Below are 24,382 nucleotides of genomic sequence, written 5' to 3'. Positions count from 1 at the left end.
AGATCAGAAACAGCAATTAACTGTGCCTGAGGAGTGGCATCTAGGAGGGAACTTGTTCATGCTAAACCTTAGCAAATCATAAAAAAGGAAAGGAAAGGATGGATGGTCCCACTTGTTTGCATTTTGTTTAGACAGTTTCTCACCCTATAGTCCAAGTGGTCTGGTCCTAGAATTTAGGTCACACTAGCCTAAAATTCACAATGCTCCTGGCTCAGTGTTCTATGGGCTGGGGTCACAGGCATGTACCAACCAGCCAGTCACATCTTTTAAACCCAGTGTCTCCTGAGATAGATCAATATCTATCTCAGTTCTAATTATTACTAGAAAGATACCAATTGTTTTTATCATTTGGCAGCTCATTTCTGCCAAACTTCTTAAACCTCTTGAACAAAATAAAACAACAGAGCCTTGTGTATCTCATGCTGGCCTTGAGTTCAGCATGTAACCAAAGATGACCTAGAACGTCTTACCTCCCTGCCTCTGCTTCCCAAGTGTTAGGACTGTAGGTACATATCATAAGCACCTGGTTTACATGGTACTGCAGGGCCTGCCTAGGCATGCTAAACAAGCACTCTTGCAACTGAGCTACATCCTCAGCCCCTTACACCTAATTTCTAAGTGGCCCTATCTAGCATTTTAGAAACTAGCTCTTCTTCCTGCCCTGGCAGATCAGGAAGATCTGAAATAGAACATAATAAATCCTGCCTTGTCCCTTTTCCCATCATAGTTGCCATGATTCATTTCCTAGTCCTAATAGTCACTTAAAACAGGGTCAGCAAACTTCTTTGCAGTTTGATATGTAACTATACAGACTCAGGTTGGAAGTATTTTAGGTTTTGTGGAACCAAAAGCATTTGTCCCAACAACTCTGTGAAACAGTCATATGTCAAACATATAAGCAAACAAACACAGCCATGTTTCAACTAAAAAGGGGCCTGCCAGAGTTTGGCATCTTCCGATCCACAGGAAAATCAGAGCACTGTTTTTAAACAGTCTCCTCAAAGACTTAGGCCTTTTAACAAGCATATCTTAACACCTCTTCTTGAGTGTATCTATTTCATTTATTGGGTTTCAGTGATTACCCACCATCACCGACAGAATCATAAATTCATGTACTTTAGACTCACAAACCTCAGGGTTTGCCCCCATGTAGCATTCAGAAATTCTTCAAAGTGGGAAAAATTCAATGCAGAGGTTGTTTAGTAAGCATCATCCAGTTCTTGTCCATACACTTCTCATGACAAGAAAGACATACATTTTCCCACCAGACAACTCAGGAAGTTCACTACTTCTCAGCCTCAAATGTTTAACCACATTATGTTTAAACTTAATTCTGTCTGACTCTTACAGCGGAATTAAGAGCTGAGAGGTGTTACTGAGATTTTTTTTTCTCTGTATCTAGTCATTTCCATGACCACTGCCCACTTTCCAAACTTCTTTCCCAGACCTTTCCCTATCCATATCCTGTCAACGGTGACCAATACCACTCAGTCCCTCGATGCTCATTGTTCCTATTTTCACTCTTCTCAATGCCAGTTCACTGGCGCTCTCCATAGCCTTCTTTGTGAGACTGGCTCACAAAACCCAATCACAAAACCCAAAAAGAGCAAAAGGAATTGGCTGTTAGTCCAAGTTTCTTTAATGTTTGTCTTGGTATGCTTTTTAAAGGTAAGTCAGTCACCACCTCAACCCAGAAAGTAACTTTCTCAAAATGGGAATGTGGTATGAAAAGGACCTAGTTCAAAAACTTAACTCTATCATTTGCTGACTGTGTAAACTTGGAGAAGTTATTTAACCTCTCAACTCACTTTCTTGCAACAATAAAAGCACTAATCTCACAAGAGTTGGAATAGATATTAAGGAAGAAAACGTACTGCAAACAGGCCTGACACACAGTAAAGACTCAATTGGTGAGCGGTTAGGTCTGAGTGGGCTACAACCCTACCAGGTTGACGGACTTACAAAAGAAAACATGCAAAGTGCTTAGCCTAGCTTAGCCTCATGTACGGTTCACAACAAGGCATCAACCAACACTGTCTTTTTTCACTTCACTTGCTGGGGTAGAAAATTGTGGTGGCTTCAAAAACCACCCAATCCTACTGGCCTACCAGATATCACTGTATAATATACTTACCATTTAGGTAACAGGGGCTTTCTGTGTGGACTTCTGGCTGCCCTCCCCACTGTCTCCTGTCTTGGAAGCAGTCTCTGTCTTTCACTGGTAGCTGCCTGTTGACCTACCAGAGAAAAGAAAAGCATGAATCACACTAAGGTTGAGTTGACCCAAAGACCTTGACATGTAGTCCGACATCAGAAAAGAAGCAAAGAAGAGCTACACCTACATCCTGGCTGTGAAGGAAGCTACCTATGTCTCTGAAGGGAAACCAGGCTCCATTCTACTTTCCCTCCTATCATATGATTCCCAGGCCAGATTGTCTTTACTTAATAAATCTGTATTTCCCAATATTCTAAATATTTATGACATCTTGTATCTGGAAAGCACCTCAGAAATCAGCTAAATTCCCATGTGAGGAAAGAAGCTGAACTTGGAAAAGGTGAGTCATACAATGACTTAGGTAAAACTGAAGATACTAAATATACTAATACACTAAATATAAAAATACTAAAAATAAGATGTTTTAGAAAACAAGTAGAAAGCCTATTACATCTTGGGCATTATGTTTTATATAAAACAACAATGTGATGATGTTGCTTATAGATAATTTAAACCTTAGGAAGCCAAGTGATTTGTCTAAAATCCTACAGCTTACTCAGTAAATACAGTCAAGACTTAAACTTGTTTTTCTGGGGGTGGGGGGGAAGCCATTTCACAACACTCTCATTTTATTGCCTTTTGACTCAGTCCTCAAAGCAGCCCTTAACGACCCAATACCAGTTAGAGCTAAAAGTAGAGTTTCTACAAACCTCTCTCTAGTTTTGAAAGGAATGACTTCCTAAAAGAAAGCTGAAAAGCCAATCAATCTGAAACTTACTGCTGAAATAAGAGAAAAATTATGGGAAGTGGAGGACTTGAGTCAAAGCTTCCTGTCTACCCTGTATAAAGAATGAAGGTGGCTTATAGGTCAGTGCTAACCTAAAACTTTTGGACATTTTAAACATCTTCTTCCTTGAGCCATGACTTGCCATCACTGAAGCCCACCTTCTGGCTTCCTTCTAAGACTGTTGGTCCCATTAATTTGAATTCTACAACCCAAAAGTTTACACATAACCACAAAACCGCCTCTATTCTTTTAGAGAGCTAGCACAAAATTAAAGAAAGAGATAACAGTTCTGTTGTTTGTTTAATGGCTTAAAAATGACAGCAAAAGGAATGCCTGAAGCTATAAGCCAGTGCTGTAAAGAACGGCCTAGGCGGTGTAGCTCAACTGCTAGATGCTTGTCTAGCACGCATGAAGCCCAGGGCTCCATCCCCAGCATAACCTGGGCCACAGAGGCCAAAAGAGGCCATCAGATCCCCTGCAGTTACAGATGGTTGTGAGTCACTATATGGGTGCTAGGAATTGAACAAAGGTCCTCCTTGTTCTTCACGCCTGAGCCACCTCTCCAGCCTAAAAAGAGTTTATTTTTTAAAAGGATCCATACAAAGGGAGGACAACATCCCAAGAACGGCTTGCAAGTGGGGCCCTCTCCTTCTGCCATGTGGGTTCCAGAAATGGAACTCAGGCCATCGGGCTTAATGGACTAGGTCTTTACCCACTGAATCCTCTCAGCAGTCCAACATGACTGCAGCAAATACCATCACACACCAGTGCTACAGCTCCTTCAGAGAAGCTTTTTTTTTTTGCCCTGCCAGTAGCATAAAGGTAAGTGCAAAACTGTCTTCAAAGAAGAGATGAAAGAACAAGTCCTTACAGTGTGGCCAGTTCACCAACTGCCTCATTTTCCTGGGGAGCACAGAAGTTCCAGACAGGAAGACTTGCCCAAGGTTACAAAGCATGCTAACATGAACATAGTGGTGTCTTTTTTGTTTCCATAATTCTTCTGTAATGAACAAAAGCACTATTAGACAATTCTGCTTCCACATGACCCTCCCAAAGATTGCAGCTGTACACTGGATAAAAACAAAACCAACCATCTGAAGTGAACAGAAACTGGCAGATTTAGGAAAAATCAAGAAGGGACTGGGTTGGGTTTGGCTGATTGTATCCAGCTGTAGTTCTAATTAAAAACAAATCTTAAGCTTCTGTATGAATCAGGAGAAGATGGACCAGCCAAAGATAATGGGAAACAGGAAAAACAAGAGCCAGAGAAACCCAGCTGAGTCTGCAAACTTGGCCCTAAACTGGCTGACAACCCTGAACTATGCAATGTAGAAGGCAGAATCCAAAGACCTCATTAAAGACAAAAACCTATCAAGAATATAACTACACCCCCAAGGGTAGCAAAGCTTGTAGCTTGAGTCTGATTAACTATGTACTAAAATAAAAACACCAATCGATAATACTCTTGTACCCAAATGTATAAACTATAACCCCAAATTAAATAAAGAATTAGAAAAATGAAATCTAGTAACTAAAAGCCAATCAACAGAAAGCAACACTAAAATGGACTCATATTGAAATTACCAAAGATAGACAATACAAACATTTTACCTAAATTTAATGAAATAAAAGAAACATTCAAAACTAAAGAAAAAATGGTAAATCTTGGGAAAGAAATTGGAAGTTCTTTTAAAAGTGGGGGCTTTAGAACAGAAATTATAGTACCTACTTAGAATTAAAAACAAAATGGATCCAGGCCTTTAATCCCAGCACTTGGGAGGCAGAGGCAGGTGGATCTCTTAAAGTTGGAGGCCAGAGCTGATTCCAGGACAGCCAGGACTACACAAAGAAACACTGTCTCAAAAAAACAAACCAAAAAAAAAAACAAACAAACAAACAAACAAACAAACAAACAAAAAAAAACAGAATGGAATACTGCAGAGGTGGCTCTGTGGGTAAAGTGGTTGTTACACAAACACTAGCATCTAAGTTCACGCTATCTTAGGAGTCTTAGCACCCATTATGGTGATGCACATCTGTTGCTGGTCAGTCAGAGTCTCCCAGGCTCAGTGAGAGACTATCTCAAAAGCAAGATACAGAGCAATAGAGGAAGACACTTGAAGTTGACCTCTGCATATGCACATACAAGCATAAGCATGTGCACATGTGCTTTTTCATAGGCACACACAGACAAGCACATAAACACCATGCACAGAAAAAAAAAACATTTTAATTAAATAAATAACCAGGTGATGGTGGCACACACCTTTAATCCAGTGCTTGGGGAGCAGAGACAGGTGGATCTAAATTTGAGGCCACCTTGCTCTACAGATAGCCAGGACAGCCAGATCTATACAGAGAAACCCTGTCTCAAAACCTCAATGTCCCCCCCCCAAAAAAATTAAGTTAAATAAATCTAAACCTTTAAAACAAACAAACAGAACAGAGATGACAGTGGGAGCAGAACAAATACATTAACTGAAATACGTCTAGGTGGTCGATGGCTTCCAGAAAAGCCACCATTAGATCTTTCACCAAAGTGTACAAACAAATTAATTTCTATTACAAGAAAAACTGATAACAGGATATAAAATGACCTGAGATCACAGAGTTAAACAAACTAATACCCAAAATTTTACTGGACCAGGTCACCTTCATCTACTCATTAACCTCTGGAAGTCACCCAGATAAAAGCAAGGAAAAAAGTATGAAGGTGGAAAATAAAAAGGGCAGGGAAAAAATTAAAACAATGTCCAGTGCAGCTCCAGGAGCACTGGGAAGCAAGGTCAGTCTTTGGTGTACTGTAACTGCTGGTGCAGCACTCAGCGCTGTCAAGGACTAAAGCTGAGACACTTGCATGTGCAGTATCTTCTCCACACACCAGGATACTATAGGACAAGTGGGACAGGTGAGCCCGGAACCTCTTGTTCAGAGTCTCCAAATTGGTGAAGCAGATAACCTGAGGTTTAGATTTATTTAATTTTTAAGAATTATTTGTGTGATTTGTGTGCGTGTGTGCATGGATATGTGTGCTTTATGCAAACACAGTGTAGGAGCTGGTGTGAGACACCCCAAGCGTCCTCACTAACTTCACATACTGAAGTCACGGCACGCTGGAGCTCAGGACATTCCAGGCACATGCAGAAGAACAAAACCTCAGTTCCAGAAGGCATGTCATTTTATTAATTCTTGTCTTTTTCTCCAATCCTGCTCACTCTACCACTTCACAAAGGGAAAGAAGAGAATCTAGAGCACGTAGTCTTTTCTGAAGTGGAAAAAGAGTAAGATGCATCTTCAGAATCAGAAAAACAAATGATATTCCATGTTCTGTAACTTACATGGGGCTCAGAGAAGTTTCACTCTCTAGGTGTCACTTTATGCACCCAACAAAAAGTCCTACTAAACAGTCTCTAGCAATGATCTAACACTCTCTTCTAACCTCTAAGGGTACCAAGCATGAACATAATGCATATGCAAGCTTACAAGCAAAATGCTTATATACTTTTAAAAGGTAAATAAAACGTAGGAAAAAATTTTAATGAAAATTTTATTTGACTAAGCTGAAGATACATACTCATAATTGCAACACTTGGATGACTGAGGCAGGAGAATGGTGAATTTGGGGCCACCTTGAGCTACACACAGTAAGATCCCATCAAATCACAACAAAAACAAGTTATAAAAATAAAAATAAACTGGAGCTGAAGAAATGGCCCAGCAGTTAGGAGAACATACTGCCCTTACAGAGGACCCAAGTTCAGCCCTCAGCACCTATATCAGGCAGATCACAACTTCCTATAACTGAAGTTCCAGGTGTCTCCAAGGGCACCTGTACTTATATGTACATATTTACACACAGATGTACACATATACACATAAAATCTTTTTTTTTTTAAGAAAGAATATGAAATCTGTTCCCGTGGGTGAGATCCCAAGTTCATTTCTTGGCATCTAGAAATTTTGGGCCACTATAGCATTTTGAGCTGCTCAGATAGCCAAACTTTACCCTAGAACAGGATGGAGAGAACCAACTCCTCTAGGCTGTCCTCTGACTTCCATATGTGCACTGTACACACATCCACACAAAACAAAATGTAGTGGAAAAAAAAGTTGTAGCTGGCTGAATCTGAGGAGCAAACTGAGTCCCTTCACCTCTCTGAGTCTGAATATCAAGACAGCCTAAGGATCAAAGCATAGTTGGACACCGAGTTACAACTACCCTAAGGAGAAGAAATCACAACTGCCTATAACTAATTACCATCAATCTTCATGGTAACTGTAATCAGGTAAATACCGTATCTCTTTAACAAAGAAGCAAGGGCTCAAAGTCACACAGCTGATAAACCTCACCCAATTTATTTGCTTCTCTTCTGGGGAGTAATCTCAAATTTTGCCCACAGAAAAGCCAGTCCTGTCCCACAGTCCAAACATCATAAATCTAATGTAACTGACAGTAGTTATTGCATTCATTTGTTTATTCATTCAAATAGCAACTAACTTCCAATAAGTGCGTGAAGCTCTGAGGTCAGCACTGAGGATAAACAGTGAATAAAAATAGTCCGTGTCTTCATAGTACTGAGCAGATGGAAACAGAAAGAAAACAAAACAACAAAAACAACAACAAATCTTAAAGTATATAAATTATATACACTATGACTGGATAGAAATTTCATCACTGCAGGTGCCAACAGGTACCCTCTGGTGAGATTGTTCCAAGTAGAAGAACAGTAAAGAACAAGGAAAAAGCAACCTAGCATGGTGGCTCAAGCCTGTGATCCCAGCACTTTTGAGGCTAAGGCAGGAGAAATGCTGTGAGTTCTAAAGCTAGCCTGAGCTACATAAGGAGTTTTGGACTAGCCTGGGCTACAGAGTGAGACCCTACACAACCCTCCCCCCAAAAGTAACAAACAGGAAGCTTCAGATGTATGTAGAGAGCCACACCATGCACACATACACATCCTGGAGAATAAATTATCAGTTTGGATCTTTTTCTTTCGTCCTTTTTCTTTTCTTTCTTCCTTCCTTCCTTCCTTCCTTCCTTCCTTCCTTCCTTCCTTCCTTCCTTCCTTCCTTCCTTCCTTTCTTTCTTTGTTTTTTTGTTTGGTTTGGTTTTAGTTTTTCAAGACAGGGTTTCTCTGTGTAGCCCTGGCTGTCCTGGAACTCACTCTGAAGACTAGGCTGACCTGGAACTCAGAGATCCACCTGCCTTGGCCTCCTCAAGAGTAAAGCTGTGTACTACCTTCGCCAGACATCAGTTTGAATCTTCATCTGAAGAGTTAGAGGAAATCTCTGAAAGGTAAGACATCTGTGCCCTGAAAAGATCACTTTGACTTCATTATGGAGTCAAATGGGAGGAAGAATGACCCTGAGACCAGCTGGAGACTAGCTTTGAAGCCCTGGAGAGACGGTACATAAATATTAAGAGGTGCTTGCTGTGCTTTATCATATACACTTAATCATGCTTTAAAACCTGAATGAGTGTTTTGCCTGCTTGTATACTTGTGGACCATGTGCATTCTTGGTGCCAAAGGCCAGAAGAGGGTGTCAGATCTCTTGGAACTGGAGTTAGAGATGGTTTATGAGCTTCCGTGGGGGTGCTGGGTATTGAACCCTGCTGCTCTGGAATAGCTGAATACTGAGCCATCTCTTCAGGCCCTAGTAACCTTAAGCGTTTTATATAAATAAATTTAACCCTTAAAACAAATCTATGCGACAGACACTATTATCACTCTTATAAAAGAGACAGGTTAAGTAACTTTACATAACCATCTTCATGTTGCTTCCCCCATAACTAGTACCTGGTAAGGGCTTTTAACCTACTTGCCCTCTTCTGTATATTAAAACCCTCAAGCCTCTCTAAGCCTACACAAAAACATCTAGATGCCAAAGAAAATAGCCACTGGAACCATGGACCACTGTCATTTTAAATGTATTACCAAAAATTTCAAATACATATCTCTATACAGTCAGCAACTGTGCCATGCTTTTTCTATTAAGTTTTCTTTCATTCCCCAAAATCACTCTTTCATACTTTTTTTCCCTTTCAATAACCCTCAGCTGATAACCCTAATGCCATCAGCTGATAACACTGTCATCAAGAAGCAACACCCTGACCCTTATTTTCCTACCTCCAAATCTAATATTGGGCCGGCATTCTGCTTTCCTTACTTGGACCCAGTGCCCTTTGTTCTTTGTAATACATTACCCCTACTCTCTTCTCACATCATTATTTTTCTCTTTGCAGCAGTCAGCATATAACATTCATAAGAAGGGGCTACTTGGAGTAAACTGTACAACCCAACATGGCCCTTTCTTATTAATAGGGCCGAAGAACCTGAAAGTTAGTATTTGGGCACTTGTGTAACAAGTTAGTAATTGCTGCAATATCCAACCATGATTAACGGTTACACCTCAAACAAGGTCTAGCCATCAAGGGTGCTAATGAACTAACTGAATGCATGTAGAGCGAGTACACACTTAGCATGCATGGAACCATGTAATGGTCTCTGGCAGATTAGAACAAAATAAACTGGTCTCAATTCACAGAAAATTCTAAGTCATGCTCTTAGAATGGAAAAATAATGTGATACAAGATGACTAGAGAGCCTCACTAAAATGAGATTCCAGGGACAGGAAAGAACAGCAAGTAAGAACTTAGCATAGCAGTTAAGAAAAGTTGTTCTTACAAAGGACCTGCGTTTGGTTCCCAGCATCCACATGGATGCCCACAACTGTCCCTAACTCCAGTTCCAGGGGATCAAAAACCCTATTTTTTAACTTCCAAGGGCATGTGGTGCACAGATACACATGCAGGCTAAACAGGCATATACATAAAATGAAAAAATCTAAAAATAAAATAAAAACAATGAGATTCTAGGTTTCTAACAGGTTGTCACGATCCAGATAATCATATTTGGGAAATAAGATTCTACAATTTCCTGTTTAGAAAAAAACAAAACAAGAAACTCTCCTCTTATCTCTCCCTAAATGTTTACCAACCAACCTTCACAAGCTCATACACAGTCTTCATGACTCCTACCTCCCTCTCTTCTCATTGCAAATGCATCCCTTTCAATGTCCGCCCGCCTCTGTTACAGCACCACGCTTGCCCAACTGTACAGGTCAAGCCCCTAGACTCATGCTGGGCTTTTCTTTGCCTCAAGAAAATGTCAAATCAGCAGGTCCTATCAATCCTACTTCCCACTTTTCTTGGTTCTGTCCCCCTGTTCTCCACATTCCTTAGTGCATGACTCTCACTCTACCTGCTATAATAGCCTCATTAAGCTTCTCTGCTTCCAGTTATCCTCATATAAACCAGTCTCCAAACAGATTACATTCCCAAAATTCTATTCAGATCAAAACTCTATCTTGTCAAGCAAACAAAAAACTCCAGTTGCTTTCCATTTCACTTAATCTACAGTCTTCAGCCACAGCCTATGGGGCCAGTACAAGCTCTAGCCCTAACCTACCTTTCTATCTCCTTTTTCACCCTCCCCTCTTCATTTCTTGTTTCATTCATTCTGTATTCATTTCTACCTGGAGCCTTTGCACCAGCTGTTCCCTCTTCCCTTTGTATAGCTGGCTTTTAGTCATTCAAAGGTCAGTCTAAATTTTACCACTTCAGTAAACTTTGGATCAGTGAACATAAAAATAGCTCTCACCTTCTAATATAGTCTCATGCTTTGTACTCATCTTTGCACTTAAGCTACCTGCTATTTTATTATTCATCTCTCCCCTCTAGAAATAACCTCTACTCTTCTATCTAGTTCATCACTATATCCCCAATGCCTAGAACAGTATGGTAGATAACAGATATATCTATATCCCAGAGGAGTGCTGTGGGTTGGAGACATAAACATATGACCCGCATCCATAAAGCCAATGGGAGCGGACAGAGATTGCCCAGGGAGAATGTCTACGATGTGAAGAGAGGAGGGCCTGGGAGAGCAAACATTTACTAGCCATGAGCCTGTAAAAACACCAGAGAAGTGGGAAAAAGATTAGGGCAATAAGCAATACACCACTAGAGTCGAAAGAAGCCTTTTAGGAGGAAGACGTGGCAGCAGTTCACAGGCTGAGAAAACGAAGGACAAAATGTCTGTAATAGCTTGGCAGAAGATACTGGTGGCATCGCAGGGGCGCCACTTTGAGATTTGAGGACAGGAGCAGGCTAGACTGAGTGAAGAGGCAGTGGGCCCAGGCAGCTTTGTGGAGGCATTTACCTGTGTAAAAGTACAGGTGGTAAAAGGAAGGGAGAGTCAGCCGGGCGTGGTGGCACAGGCCTGTAATCCCAGCAGGCAGAGGCAGGTGGATTGCTGTGAGTTCAAGGCCAGCCTAGTCTACAAATCGAGTCCAAGACAGCCAAGGCTACACAGAGAAACCCTGTCTTAAAAAAACAGAAACCAAGGCTAGTGAACAATACAGTCAGGATGGCTAAAGGTTACCCCAAGAAACCAAAGGGCAAGATGTCTATTTATGCCTTCTTCGTGCAGACATGCAGGGAAGAACGTAAGAAGAAAAACTCAGAGGCCCCAGTCAATTTTGCTGAGTTTCCCAAGAAGTGCTCCGAGAGGTGGAAGACAATGTTCAGCAAAAAGAAATCGAAGTTTGATGAAATGGCAAAGGCGGATAAAGTACGCTATGATGGGGAAATCAAAGATTATGGACCAGCTAAAGGAGGCATGAAGAACAAGGACCCTAATGCCCCCAAAAGACTTCCATCTGGATTTTTCTTATTCTGCTCTGAATTCCACCCCAAAATCAAATCCACAAACCCTGGCATCTGCACTGGAGATGTGGCAAAGAAGCTGGGTGAGATGTGGAGTGACAGTGAAAAGCAGCCTTATATCACCAAGGCAGCAAAGCTAAAAGAGAAGTATGAAAAGGATGTTGCTGACTGTAAGTCTAAAGGGATGTTTGATGGTACGAAGGGGCCTGCTAAAGCTGCCTGGAAAAGGTGGAAGAGGAGGAGGAGGAGGAGGAGGAAGAGATAGAAGAGAAGAAGAAAGAGGAAGATGAATAAAAACTTTGTCTCTTTGTGAATACCTTAGAGTAGGAAGGCACCGTGATTGGCACATCTCTTATTTGAGCTGTGTCTATTGCCCGTGTTAGGTTTAATTACAAAATTTGATCACGATCATATTGTAGTTTCTCAAAATGTCAGTGGTTTACATGAAGTGGCCATGGGTGTCTGGAGTGCCCTGAAACTGTATCAAAGTTGTATACAGCTCCATTTTTTATACATTTTTAAAATGAAAAGGCACTCAGGTTATCTCCTCACCCTGTGCACTCTGCTGTTCATGTGACAAGGCATTTGAAGATGTTTCTGGCATTTTGTTTTCAACTTGTAAGGTAGTGTTAACTATATGGTTATTGGCTAGAAATCCTGAGTTGTCAACTGTACATACCCATAGTTTATAAGGAGAACAAAACCACCCAGACAGATTCTTGATGCTTGTTTAGTATGGAGCCTGTGAAGGGAAGATGTCTTTTGGAGAGGGCCATAGCTCAGGGCCGGCACTGTGAGGCTGGAGCTGTTGATACTGCGGTGGGCATCATTTAGCTTCAGGTTGTCTTGTTTTTGTATGTAGTAGCATAGCATTCTGCTGACATTCTTAGTTGTGGAAAAGCAGGGAGGGGTCACTGGCATAAGTGTTTGGATTTTTTTTTCTTTAGTTAAGTACAGTAGATTTTAAACTTTTTTAAACAAATTATAGAATTCACTGTCAGCAAAGCTAAGAACTACTGCATCAATTAAAGTTCAAGAACCCTCTGTACCTAAATGCAATTTGCAACATTGTTATTTTTTGTATATTTAGAATGCTGAAATGTTTTTGAAGTTAAATAAACAGTATCACATTTTTAAAACTAAAAAAAAAAAAAAAACTAAACAAAACAAAAAACAAAAGGGAAGGTTAAAGAGGGGCTTCTGTTTGGCTTGTTTAAAAACAAGTTAGGTACACAGACATAACCCTACCAGTCACAGGGATGAGCTCCAAGTGCTAACAGTTAGTCACCCAAAAGTTTCAAATTGTTTTTACTCACACTCAACTTAGAATGTGACTTTCTTTTGATTAATTCCTGAGTGCCTAAAAATCAACGTTTAATTTCTTTGCCTATATCTCATCTCATCTCTTACTATAATTCAAGATTTAAAAGCAGCTTCTATATACAACCTTGGTGCTATTAGGACTAAGCTAGAATATACACTTCAGGACATAAGTAAAAAAGGTTGTCTGCTTTTTCCCATTTTAATGTAAAGATATATTTTATGGGCACTATTTCTACTCCCAGCAACAACTGTCTTTCCTTTTACAGTCTCTAGAGAAGAGCCCTTTGACTCTATTCCACACTTTCTCCACCCTGTTTCCTGCCCGGACAACATACTAGAGTGGAAAGAGCACACAGTCAAAAGTCAGAGGAGCTGGATCCCAACTTTAATTCAGTTGCACAGCAATATTGATGACTAAACTTTACCACCTCTAGTTTTTCAATTGTATATAAAATCATACCTAAACTTCATGAAACTGCTGTTAAGGACTATATAATAAGACATTAAGTGCCCAGCCATGTACAACCCGTAACAGTTTTCTTTATATTGACACTGTAATTAAACCTTATGTATTTCAATTGTCAACCCTTTTGTTTAGGTGTATCAGGAAGTCTTTGGAAATAGAAACTTGGGGAAGCACTGGTGTGGTTCCAGTAGATAAAAATTTAAAGGTATACTAAGAGTGACCGTTGGGCAAGACCAGAAGTGCAACTAAGCAGCATCCACAAGGACAGGGAGGATGCCCAGGTCAGAGGAACAACAGGCTCTTCTCCCTCCCCAAGTTTTTTCCTACACCTATGAATGTCTTTTTTTAATGTATACATGTATATTTCTTTGTGAAAATATGTCATGTGTGTTTAAGTACACAAAAAGGCCAACTTGTGAGACTCCGATGTGGGGGTTGGGAACCAAACTTGGGTCCTCTGGAAGACTAACAAGTGCTCTTGACTGTTGCACCTTCTCTCCAGTCTCTTTTTCTTCTTACTCTTCTATGTTCATTCTGCACCTCCAAAACCCTGGAACTGTGTGAAATATACAACTGATCATTTTAAGGAGTTTTAATATACAACTGATCATTTTAAGGAGTTTTAATATACAACTGATCATTTTAAGGAGTTTTAATATAAACTGATCATTTTAAGAAGTTCATACCTTCTTGACCAAGGTGAAAAAGCTTGAAGCCTCTTCAACCAATCCTACATCTAATTCCTGACAACGCAATGCGATATTCACATGATACCCATGAGTAACAAAAGGAAACTGTTTAGGGCTGGAGAGATGGCTCAGAGGTCAAGAACACTGGCTGTTCTTACAAAGGTCCTGAGTTCAATTCCCAGCAACCAACCACACGGTGGCTCACAACCATCTATAGTAAGATGTGGTGCCCTCTTCTGGTATACAAGCACACATGCAGGTAGAATGCTAAATAAATAATAAATAAATATTTTTTTTAAAAAAAAGGAAACAGTTCTTACATAGGGGTAAATGGAACACAAGTATTGAGGGAACTTTTGTGTAGTAAAAAGGCAAATACTGACATGATGTTAAGTTTTCTAAAAATGGTTCCCAGTGGTCACATTACTAGTTTCCATTTTCTTATGTGGGCCTTCCCTTAACTGCAGACTGTACCTGGTGACTTGCTTCTATTGAAGAAAATACAGTGAGTTATGAAACACTATGTGTAAGGTCAGGTAATAATTTCTTTCTTACTAGTATGTTCATGTATAAAACTGCACTTACTCATTCTCCGTCTCAAGCTTTCTCTCTCATACACACACACACATAAATTTACAGTTTGCTTAAAAATAATAGGATAAGGGGTTGGGAGGAAATACAGAAAGGGAGGGAAGATGAAATCTAGTATGACTACAGGACATAGATAGGTGTGTGGAATATAACAAAAAGGACTGGCCATGATTCCCCACACTGTTGAAACTGGGTGGAAGGGAATGCATTAGTAGTAAAATGGAGCCTGGTTAATTGACACAGGCTTATAAACCCAGCTACTTGGAAGGCTGAGACAGGAAGACTACAAGTTCAAATCCTGTAATTAAAAAAAAAAGAGTTAAATCCACCCTGGCCAACTTAGTGAGACTCTGTCTCAAAAAGTAAGGCCTGGAGAATGGTTCAGTTGGTAAACTTCTTACCCACATAAAAAGCCAGTGTAACCCAGACTCTGAAGAGGCAAGCACACATATAAAGAAATATAACTGAGGCCAGGCATGCTAGTGCACACCTCTAATTCCAGCACTCTAGGAGACAGAGGCAGGAGGATCTCCGAGTGAGTCTGAGGCCAGCCAGCCTGGTCTATACAGTGAGTTACAGGACAGCCAAGAATACATAGAATCTGTCTCAAAACAACAACAACAAACAGTAATTTTTAAAAAATGTTAAAATTTAACATTTTTCTTTTTTCTTGGGTTGGAGAATCAACCTCTGAAGTTTCCACTAAGAGTCTTTTTTATCTTTATTTTGGGAAAGGAGGTAATCATGGGTCATCCAGAGTCTTGGACAGATATACATGCTTGGCAAGAGCTGCATCACTGAACTACATCCCCTGGCCTTAAGCATAGTAAGTGAGAAGACTCAAACAATTAAGTCAAACTGATGGAGAGACAAATGGATATGCAACTAGTTTTCACACTCTTCATTGAGTTATATCACCATTTCTACTGCCATATCTCGTTTCTCAAGTATCTATACAATAGTCATACCTGATCCACTGTCTCTCATTCCCACAGAGAATATGGTACTCATCAAGCTTAGTGAAACAAGCCTGTTGTCCGAGCTGCTCAGGAGTTCAAGGTAGAAGGATCACTGAAATCTGGAGTTCAAGACCAGCTTGGGTTGCAGGGGGTTGGACGGGGGAGAGACTCAAGCAATTAAGAGAACATATTGCTCTTGCAGAGAACTCAAATTGAGTTTCCCAAACCCAGAGTATCTGAGAAGCTTGCAAGAACACACGTATACACACCTGTAACTGCAGATCCAGATGCCCTCTTTTAAAGTCTGTGGGTACTAGGCACATACACAGTACACAGATATACAAGAAGGCAAATACATAACATACTCATACATAACATATAAATTCTTTCTAAAAAAAAAATTGAGACCAACTGGGACAAAATAGCAAAACCTAGAAAAGTGGTTCTGAGATATACTATTAGAGAGGTTTTTACCCTGATGTAATCTCTGCACCAGGTCAGTGACAGGGCAAGAAGGGCAAAGCATCAGAAAAGGGCAGCTCTGGATGAAAAGAACCTAGTATACAATAAAGATTGGACCTTTATTCTAATTAACTATAAAGATACCTTGAGAGATCAAAGGAATCTGATTATGAATTAAGGATTTGTGGGGCTTTGTGGGTTTATTTGGTTTTGATTTGGTTTTTCAAGACAGGGTTTCTCACTGTAGCCTCAGCTGTCTGAAAACTAACCAGCTCTGTAGACATGGCTATCCTTGAATTCACAAAGATCCATCTGCCTCTGCTTCCAAAGTGTCACAATTAAAGGCATGTACCACCACCAAATGGCTAGGATTTGTTAATGTAATTAAAACTGATCACAGTACCAAAATTACGTAAGAGAATGCCCGTATTTGCAGATGGATGTAAAAAAGCAGATAACGCTGACATAAGATCTGAGATTTGCTTTAATCTCCTCAAAAAGAGAAAAGGAATGTATAAAGCAAATATGACAAAAAAAAATCTGTAAAAACTATTCTCTAAATATACGTAAACTGACTTTATTTGCCTTCTTTTGTATATTTTGAGATCTAGAGAGAGAGAGAAAGAGAGAGAGATGGTGTTTGTTTTTAAAACAGGGTTTCTCTTTGTTGCCATGATTGTACTGGAACTCACTCTGTAGAGCAGGCTGGCCTTGAACTACAGAGATGCACCTGCTTCTGCCTTTTGAGTGTTGGGATTAAAGGCATGTACCACCACCCAGTGAAGTTCCTCATAATTAAAAAAAAAAAAAAAACTAATACAACCATGAAAGTATTTAGCAGGATCCTCCAAAGTAGAATAATAACCTACCAATTTTACTCCTTTGTATAAAACCTAAAGAAATGAGGACATATATCCATCCACCAAGAAACCAAAAAAATGTTCTTGGCAACTTTCTCACATAGCCAAAGTGGGTATGATCCCAAGTGTCCAACAACAATAAAACCAATAACTGGCAGATCTACATTATTCAATATCCAACAGGAATGTACATCGATAAAGTGAGCCATTCTGATTGTGCCAGGGTCTCCAATTCAAGGCCACCACACTACAGAGGGAGTTTAAGGTAATGAAAGTATTTCATAAGTAAGTTAGAACAGAGGGGCTGGGGGATACTCAGTGACACAGTGCTGGACGGCATGCTCACGGCCATAGGCCCAATCCTCGTACTGCAACAACAAAGACAAAGCCAGTTAACAAAGCCAGTTAACAAAGCCAGTGTAAAGGTCAAGTGGGATGCACAGCTGGGCTACAAACATACCAAGACTGTCTCAAACAAACAAAACAAAGCTAGACATGGTGGTATACATCTATGATCTCAGCGCTTAGGAAAGAAGCAGAAGAAATAAAAGTTCAGGGCATAGTGGTTGGAGGACAGCTTTACTACAAGAGACCCTGTCTCAAAAAGAAAAAAAAATTAATTAATGGCAAGTTATTACTAGAGCCAGTAATGATGAGGAAGAATTATGAGGGAATGAATGCTCTGGAATTCTAGAAACAGTCTATTTTGATATGCTATGTATCTTAATACAACTTGTTTTTTTTACATTACTATATACATATAAAAATTTATTGAGCAATTTGGGTACATTACTATATATATATATATATATATATATATATATATTACTATATATATATATATATAATCTAATCATAAAAAATAACAAATATAAAATAAAATCAAAATCTTAGGTATCAGTATTTTGTAAAAATTATGTAAGTAATTCTAATGTGCAGTCAATACTAGGAACCTTCCACATTAATAAACTCAAGCTCATGATTCCCTGGTCTTCTACTACAATATTAACTGTGACACAAGGTAATAAGAACAGAAGACAAAAAAGACAGGAGGAACAATGAGGAGGGAAGGACTTAACTGAAAAAGGAAAAGGTCCAAGGTAAAGGGGAAAAGCAAAGATCAGTTCTGATAAAACTAAGAACATAGCTAACAGCAGTTGTGGGTGAGGCAAATCCCATCTTAGTTCAGGTTGGTAACTAACAGTGGCTGTGACCCTCAAGTAAACTGCTCCATTTTTTTGAGGATTTCTTACGTACAGCTTTAAAAAAGGGGAGTGGGGTTACAGAGGTAGTTAACAAGGAATCTAGTAGGAACCAGCTCTCTTGACAGATCCTATACTTACTAGCACAGCACTTATTCAGTATTGTAACTGTCTACTAGTTTATTTCCTGTTCTAAATCCTATTCTTACTCTAAATAATACACCTTTTAGCTGGTCAGGAAATTGAGGCAAAAGGATCACTTGAGCCAAGAATTCAAAACTTGCCTGGCCAACAGACCAAGACCCCATTTCAGAAAACAAAACACAGTATTTCACGGTTCAGATGACCTACACTTACGCACACTCTGTGCTCAAAGCAATCCTCTCAAGATTCCAAGATTAGCAAATCTCCTTTATGTAAGAGGTAACTGAGGCTTCAACTTTTAAATAATTTGCTAACCTGAGGCAAGCCATGACAACTGAAGAAGGACTTCATTGTAGCCTCTTCAGGCCCAGGAGAGTGAGTAATGTATCACCGCCTTCAGAGTAGCGCTCTAGCTGTGACTACAAGCTTTTCTTGTCCCCATGAGAATCAGCTTCACTAGCTATTTTATTCTATTTTGTTTTTTAAACTTTTGATTCTTTGTGAGTTTCATATCATACACCCCAGTCCTGCTCATTTCTCTATCCCCTCAAATCTGCTCTTCACTCTTGAAACCTCACCCCACCCTACCCCCAAAACACACACACACACACCACCACCACCACACCACACCACACCAAAAAAATCAAAACACAGAAAACATCTCATCATGGAACCTGTAGTGTGTCACAGTGTGTCCCACAATATAGCCCTCTGTCCACACATCTTTACTTGCAAATGGTCATTGCAGTGAATCATTGGTCTGGTTTGAGATCTCTGGCTTCTGTGACAGCATTAATATTGGATCCTCATTGGGACCTCCCAGTTATTCTGTTGTTGCCTGGTGTCATGGAGATCTTGCAGCTTTGGAACAGCACGACTGGCCCTTTCATGGATCCCAATCATTCAAAGATAATATAATTTTGGGGTGTGCCAATTCAGAACCCTGGACCAGGACCTAGGTAGCTGAGCTGGTCAACACGCTGGCTCTCCCTTATCCACACCACCAGGGAGAGCTCTCCAGCACCACTCCTGCTGGCCACCCAATGCAGGGGCTCTCCCGCTCCTGCCCTCAGTGAGAACCTACCCACACCCAGGCCGCTAGAGCCAGCCCTGCTGTGCTGCATAGTCAAGGCCAAGAGTCCACTCTCCCAAGTGCTGCAGCCTTCAAGAGGCCAGGCCAGCTCTCCCTTACTCTCGTCCTCAGGGCTGACTCACAAGTGCTCTCTCCAACAGGGCCAGCCCTATTGTGCTGCCTAGGTTAGGCAGCAGTTATCTTACTATAGTTCTGTTTAGCTGTTTTTATTACTTTTGTGATGACTGACACTGAATGTAGAACTGCGCACATGCTAGGCAAGTACTCTGCCACTAAGCCACAACTCCAGTCTTTGTTTTTTCTATGTTTTAAGAAAAAAATAGGGCTGGAGGGAGCTCAGAGGATAAGAGCACTGTCTGCTCTTCCAGAGCTCCTGAGTTTAATTCCCAGCAACCACAGAGTAGCTCACAACCAGATGGGATCTGATAACCCTCCTTATGTTGTGCATGTGTATATGCTGATAAAGCACTCATATATGTAAAATAAACAAATACCTAAAAAAGAAAAACAAAACCAAATATATTTTAAAAATAATAATAATAAGGCCAGTCAGGGGAAAAAAATCTCCAAGAATTCAATCACACTCATAAACTTCTATTATGTATAAAGCTAGTGAATTAGGGCAAGACATGTTCCAGCAGGAAGGTACACTCCCACCAGCCCTCGGTGAGTCAAATGGTTTGTAGGATACCTGTTTTACGCTTATTGTTTTCTCCTCACCATTCTAAATTCTTCAAAGAGTTGAACAAAATCTTCATGAGACTGCATTCTCTCCTGTACAATGACCATAAAGTACCTAAATCAAAACTAAGCCACAAACCATGTTTTTCTGACTCAGTAATTTATATAGTCTTTTCCAAACTTTAAAATTAAAATTGTTTAAGTATTTATCCAGATATTCTTCAGTGAATAACATAAATGCTAAGGAAAAAAAAAAGAGTACTAACACCTACAATACACTTAAACTGCATTCAATGGAAGTATGCTACATGAATGATAACTGGAAACTTAAAATCCATTAAAAACCACTGTGGGAAGTAAAATATCTAGGACAAAAACCAAGAGAGTGGGCAACTGGGTCAAGCAAATTAGGTTTTCAAACAGTTTTACCAAAATATGCCTAACACACACAGATTTTAAGTGCCATATAAGCACCTACAGCAGCTAGCTACAGCCCAGGTGAACACACTGGAGCAGAGCACAGTACGCACATTCTCTTCTAGGCTACCATCTAAAGCAGCATCAGCTCACCCTTGTCATCCATGACACCCCTGCCACAGGACTGCAGGAGTTAAGCCAAGCAGTACTAAAACTAAGGAGGAAATGAGCATGCCACCTGATACTTTTCTGGCACATAAGCCGATTAGTTTGAGTTACAAACTTGACTGCAAGATTCCAGTATGATGATGAAACTATTCTTTTTCTACAAACTAAAAATAAATTCTTTATCAAAACAGGAACATTCAAGTATTTCTGCCCTGTCAGCAACCCAAAATTCTATTTCCCCAAATAATTCATCTCATCTATATATAGTGTTTTACTGAATCCAAGAATCCACATTTCCCCCATGTTCCCATTCCTTATCCTAATGCTGCCCTGTGAACAGAACAACCTTTCTAAACCCCTTCCTACCTCATGCATTTTAAGTTTCTCTTCCAGTAAACAACTATGTACCAAGTTGTGGTTCATGCCTTGTGTTGAGCCACAACTGAAAGAAAAGCTGAGCTGCAGCAAACCAGAATGAAATACTAAGAAAAATGAAAGACAAGACAGGGCATGATCAGAAGTCAGCTAAATGCTTTATATTCACGGAGAAGTGGAAGCACTCCACCCACCTAGAATAATACAAAGCAAAAGCAAACAGTGTCCAGCACATAGCCAGAGTGTGCTATATAACTTTAGAACAGAGCCATCAAGCTTGTTCTAGAGACAGAAGTATCCAAGTAGCTTTAGGTGTTCTAGAGGAATCATGAAGCTATCCAAAGTTGAGTGACTTTTTACTAAACTCCCATAGTTAAAGCCAAACAAGTTAAGTTTGAATTGCAGATTTTCCAGACACACACAGCCAAGAGAAAGACTCTACTGAGAAGCAGTAATTATGAAAAACCAAAAAGCTGTGTCATCTGCAGCTCTCAGGCCCAGTGGTAAGTTACCACTCATTTTCCCAAAGCAAAAGCTGACTAGACTTTGAACTTCCTTGTTTTTTACAACTGGCATCAGTAAAATGCCACACTTCTCTGCCACTCTGTAAAGGTCCCAAAAGGCATTTGTTATTAGAACAGTCACTTGGGACACATGAAATTCCTACAGATCCAAGTTTCAAGTAGGCTTCTCATTTTTGTTGTTGTTTGGCTAGTTTTTGTGGTGGTTTGGTTTGGTTTGGTTTGGTTTTTTGAGACAGGGTCTCATAAAGCCCAGCTGGCCTCAAACTCACTATGAAGGCAAGAATGACCTGAACTTCTAATCTTCCTACCTCTCCTTGAGTGTTGGGATCATCATACTCAGTGTGTGTTTGTTGGGATAAATCTAGTGCCCTGTGCATATTAAGCAAGCTTTCTACCAACTGAGCTACCGTCTCAGCCCCTATGGCTCTTTTAGCATTTTACCATCTCTTTAAAAAGCAAAACGAAAACTAGGTGAGCTACAAAACCTATACTCTTTGGCAGAAGAGATGGCTCAATGGTTAAGAGCATTGGTTGTTCTTTCAAAGGACCTGAGTTCAAGTCCCAGTACCTACATGGCAGCTCACAACTGTCTGTAACTCCAGTTCTAGAGGATCTAACCCCCACACACACACATACAAGCAGGCAGAACACCAATGTACATTAAATAATTCTTTTTAAACCTATACTCTTGGAAACATTTCTCAAAAAAAAAAAAAAAAAAAAAGAGTATCTTAGCCTGAGACCCGTCGAGAACCACCATGAAGTTCTAATGCAGAATCGATGGCCTCGCAGTCTACAGTCTAGGGAGGCTGAGAATGGTACAAAAACTGAAAGCTGCCAAAGATCTCAGAATGACCAAAGAGAAGAAGAGATACAGAAGGGCAAGGCGAGACTACTGCAAGTTATGGGAAAAGCTAAACAGAGTGAGGAAGAAAGTGACCCTGCCTGGAAAAGCACGTCTGAGCAGCCAGTGCAGAGTCACAAAGAAGCATCCAGAATATAAACAGAGTACAACGGACTTCAAGGCACCTACATCCACTTACAGAGTACTACCACATCCTCCAAGGCAACAGGATCAGTTGCTCCCCAGGGCACAGCTATGTGGCAGCATGAGGAGAAACAGGAGTCAAAATCAGGATCACATAGGGTCCCTTTGGTATTCTGTAGAAACATTCCTCAATATGTGTTTTTTGGGGAAAAGAAAAAAAAAAGGATTTACTTATTTTATGTGTATGAGTGTTTGGCCTGACATGTATGTCTGTATACCATGTACATGCAGTGCCCACAGAAGCCAGAAGAGAGCATCTGTTCCCCTGGAATTGGAATTACAGTCAGTTCTAAGATGCTATGTTGGTGCTGGGCACTAAACCTGGGTCTTCCCCAGGAACACCAAGTGCTCTTAACCACTGAACCATCTTTCCACCCCTACACATGCCTATTTTATCTTCTGCTGAGTCTGTACTTTTTCAATATTCTCCTTCATTCTAGAGCCTGATTAAAGACTGTTCTTGTACTAAATCTTGGTTTCTAGGTAACACTAGAACATACCTTTTTAATTTGAATGAAAAGTTCTGGATTTATCCCAAAGCAATTTTTACTCCTGAGATACACCTAACATTCGCTGGCCAACCAGCTACCTTCACCTGGATAACACAACAGTGGTATCCAGAGGATAAGTTCACACCAATGGGCTTGCAACATGCAAGCCAGACCTGTACCTCGGCCAGACCCTCTGTACAATTACCTGCCTGCCAAACCTTTTCCTCTCACTTGGAACTTAGTAATGTTCCATGTAGGCTTTAGAAAAGTCACCCACAGCTCAGTGGCCTTTAGACTGTCTCTTGACCACCTAGTGGTGAGGCTACACAGACTAAGGCGCAGAACAGCCACCCAAAGCAAAGTTGGGACTAGTTCTTGTCCCTTTTCAGTTCCTGCCTGATATGCAGCTCCTCTCCTCAGTAGGCTCTGCCAATCAACCACAATTTAGTAATGGAACCCACACACTGCAGACCTCACAAATCCTCAACCCAAGGCTCCAAAGCTTCATATTCAGTATTGGCATATCACATGATGCCTGTTGGCTCTATTTAAGACCCTGTCTCCAAACAACAAAGGGACATGAAGACTACTTAGACCTTGGATCTGTAGGAAGTATATTAATGTGTGTTCCAAGTGACTGTCCTAAGAACAAATGCCTTGTTGGGGTCTTTAAAGGGTGGCAGAGCATTGTGGCATTTTTTTCTAACGCCAATGATGTTAGGACACCTCAATAGTGACAGGACCTGGACAGAGATGTGTGCAATGAACAGGGAGGACCATGGTAGCAGTGTTGGAGAGCTGGAATGTTTAGAGGCCTGGGTGTAATACATGAGATTCTAATTGTACATGCTACTGGGGAAAATGGTCTCTGCTGGCATAGATACTAAGAGGATAACAGAGTTGTAAAAAAAAAAAAAAAAAAGTATTGAGTTTGGGGTTGTCATACATAAATTAGAGAGTAAAGCAAAAATCAATCTACAAAAAGCAAACCAGGGTTGGTATTTCATACTTGTAATCCCAATCCTCGGATACAGAGACAAGAGAAATGCTTTGAGTTCAAGGCCAGTCTGATCCATATAGCCTGCAAGGACAATAGAAGAACATCAATAATGATGATGATGATGATGATGATGATGATGATGATGATGATGATGATGAT

At 40.3% G+C, this 24,382-nt stretch overlaps 1 protein-coding gene and 1 pseudogene across 5 annotated transcripts in view; one reads left to right on the top strand and one right to left on the bottom strand.

Annotated features, from left to right (window-relative positions):
- Positions 1–24,382, bottom strand: part of Luzp1 (leucine zipper protein 1) — a 91,049-nt gene that overhangs the window by 15,023 nt on the left and 51,644 nt on the right. For 4 of the 5 annotated variants that reach the window (XM_055610898.1, XM_055610895.1, XM_055610896.1 and 1 more), the window contains exon 2: positions 2,135–2,237. The gene's annotated coding sequence lies outside the window, so the exon portion shown is untranslated. Of the gene's footprint in view, positions 1–2,134; positions 2,238–3,873; positions 4,003–24,382 lie in introns of all 5 variants that reach the window. The other variant, XM_055610897.1, reaches the window with a different exon arrangement.
- Positions 11,426–12,024, top strand: LOC129679612 (high mobility group protein B3-like; annotated as a pseudogene).

Source organism: Psammomys obesus, unplaced genomic scaffold (genome assembly GCF_907164565.1).
Source record: "Psammomys obesus unplaced genomic scaffold, mPsaObe1.curated_primary_1811, whole genome shotgun sequence".
Taxonomy (NCBI): Eukaryota; Metazoa; Chordata; class Mammalia; order Rodentia; family Muridae; genus Psammomys; species Psammomys obesus.
This window is presented reverse-complemented; position numbering and strand designations above follow the sequence as displayed.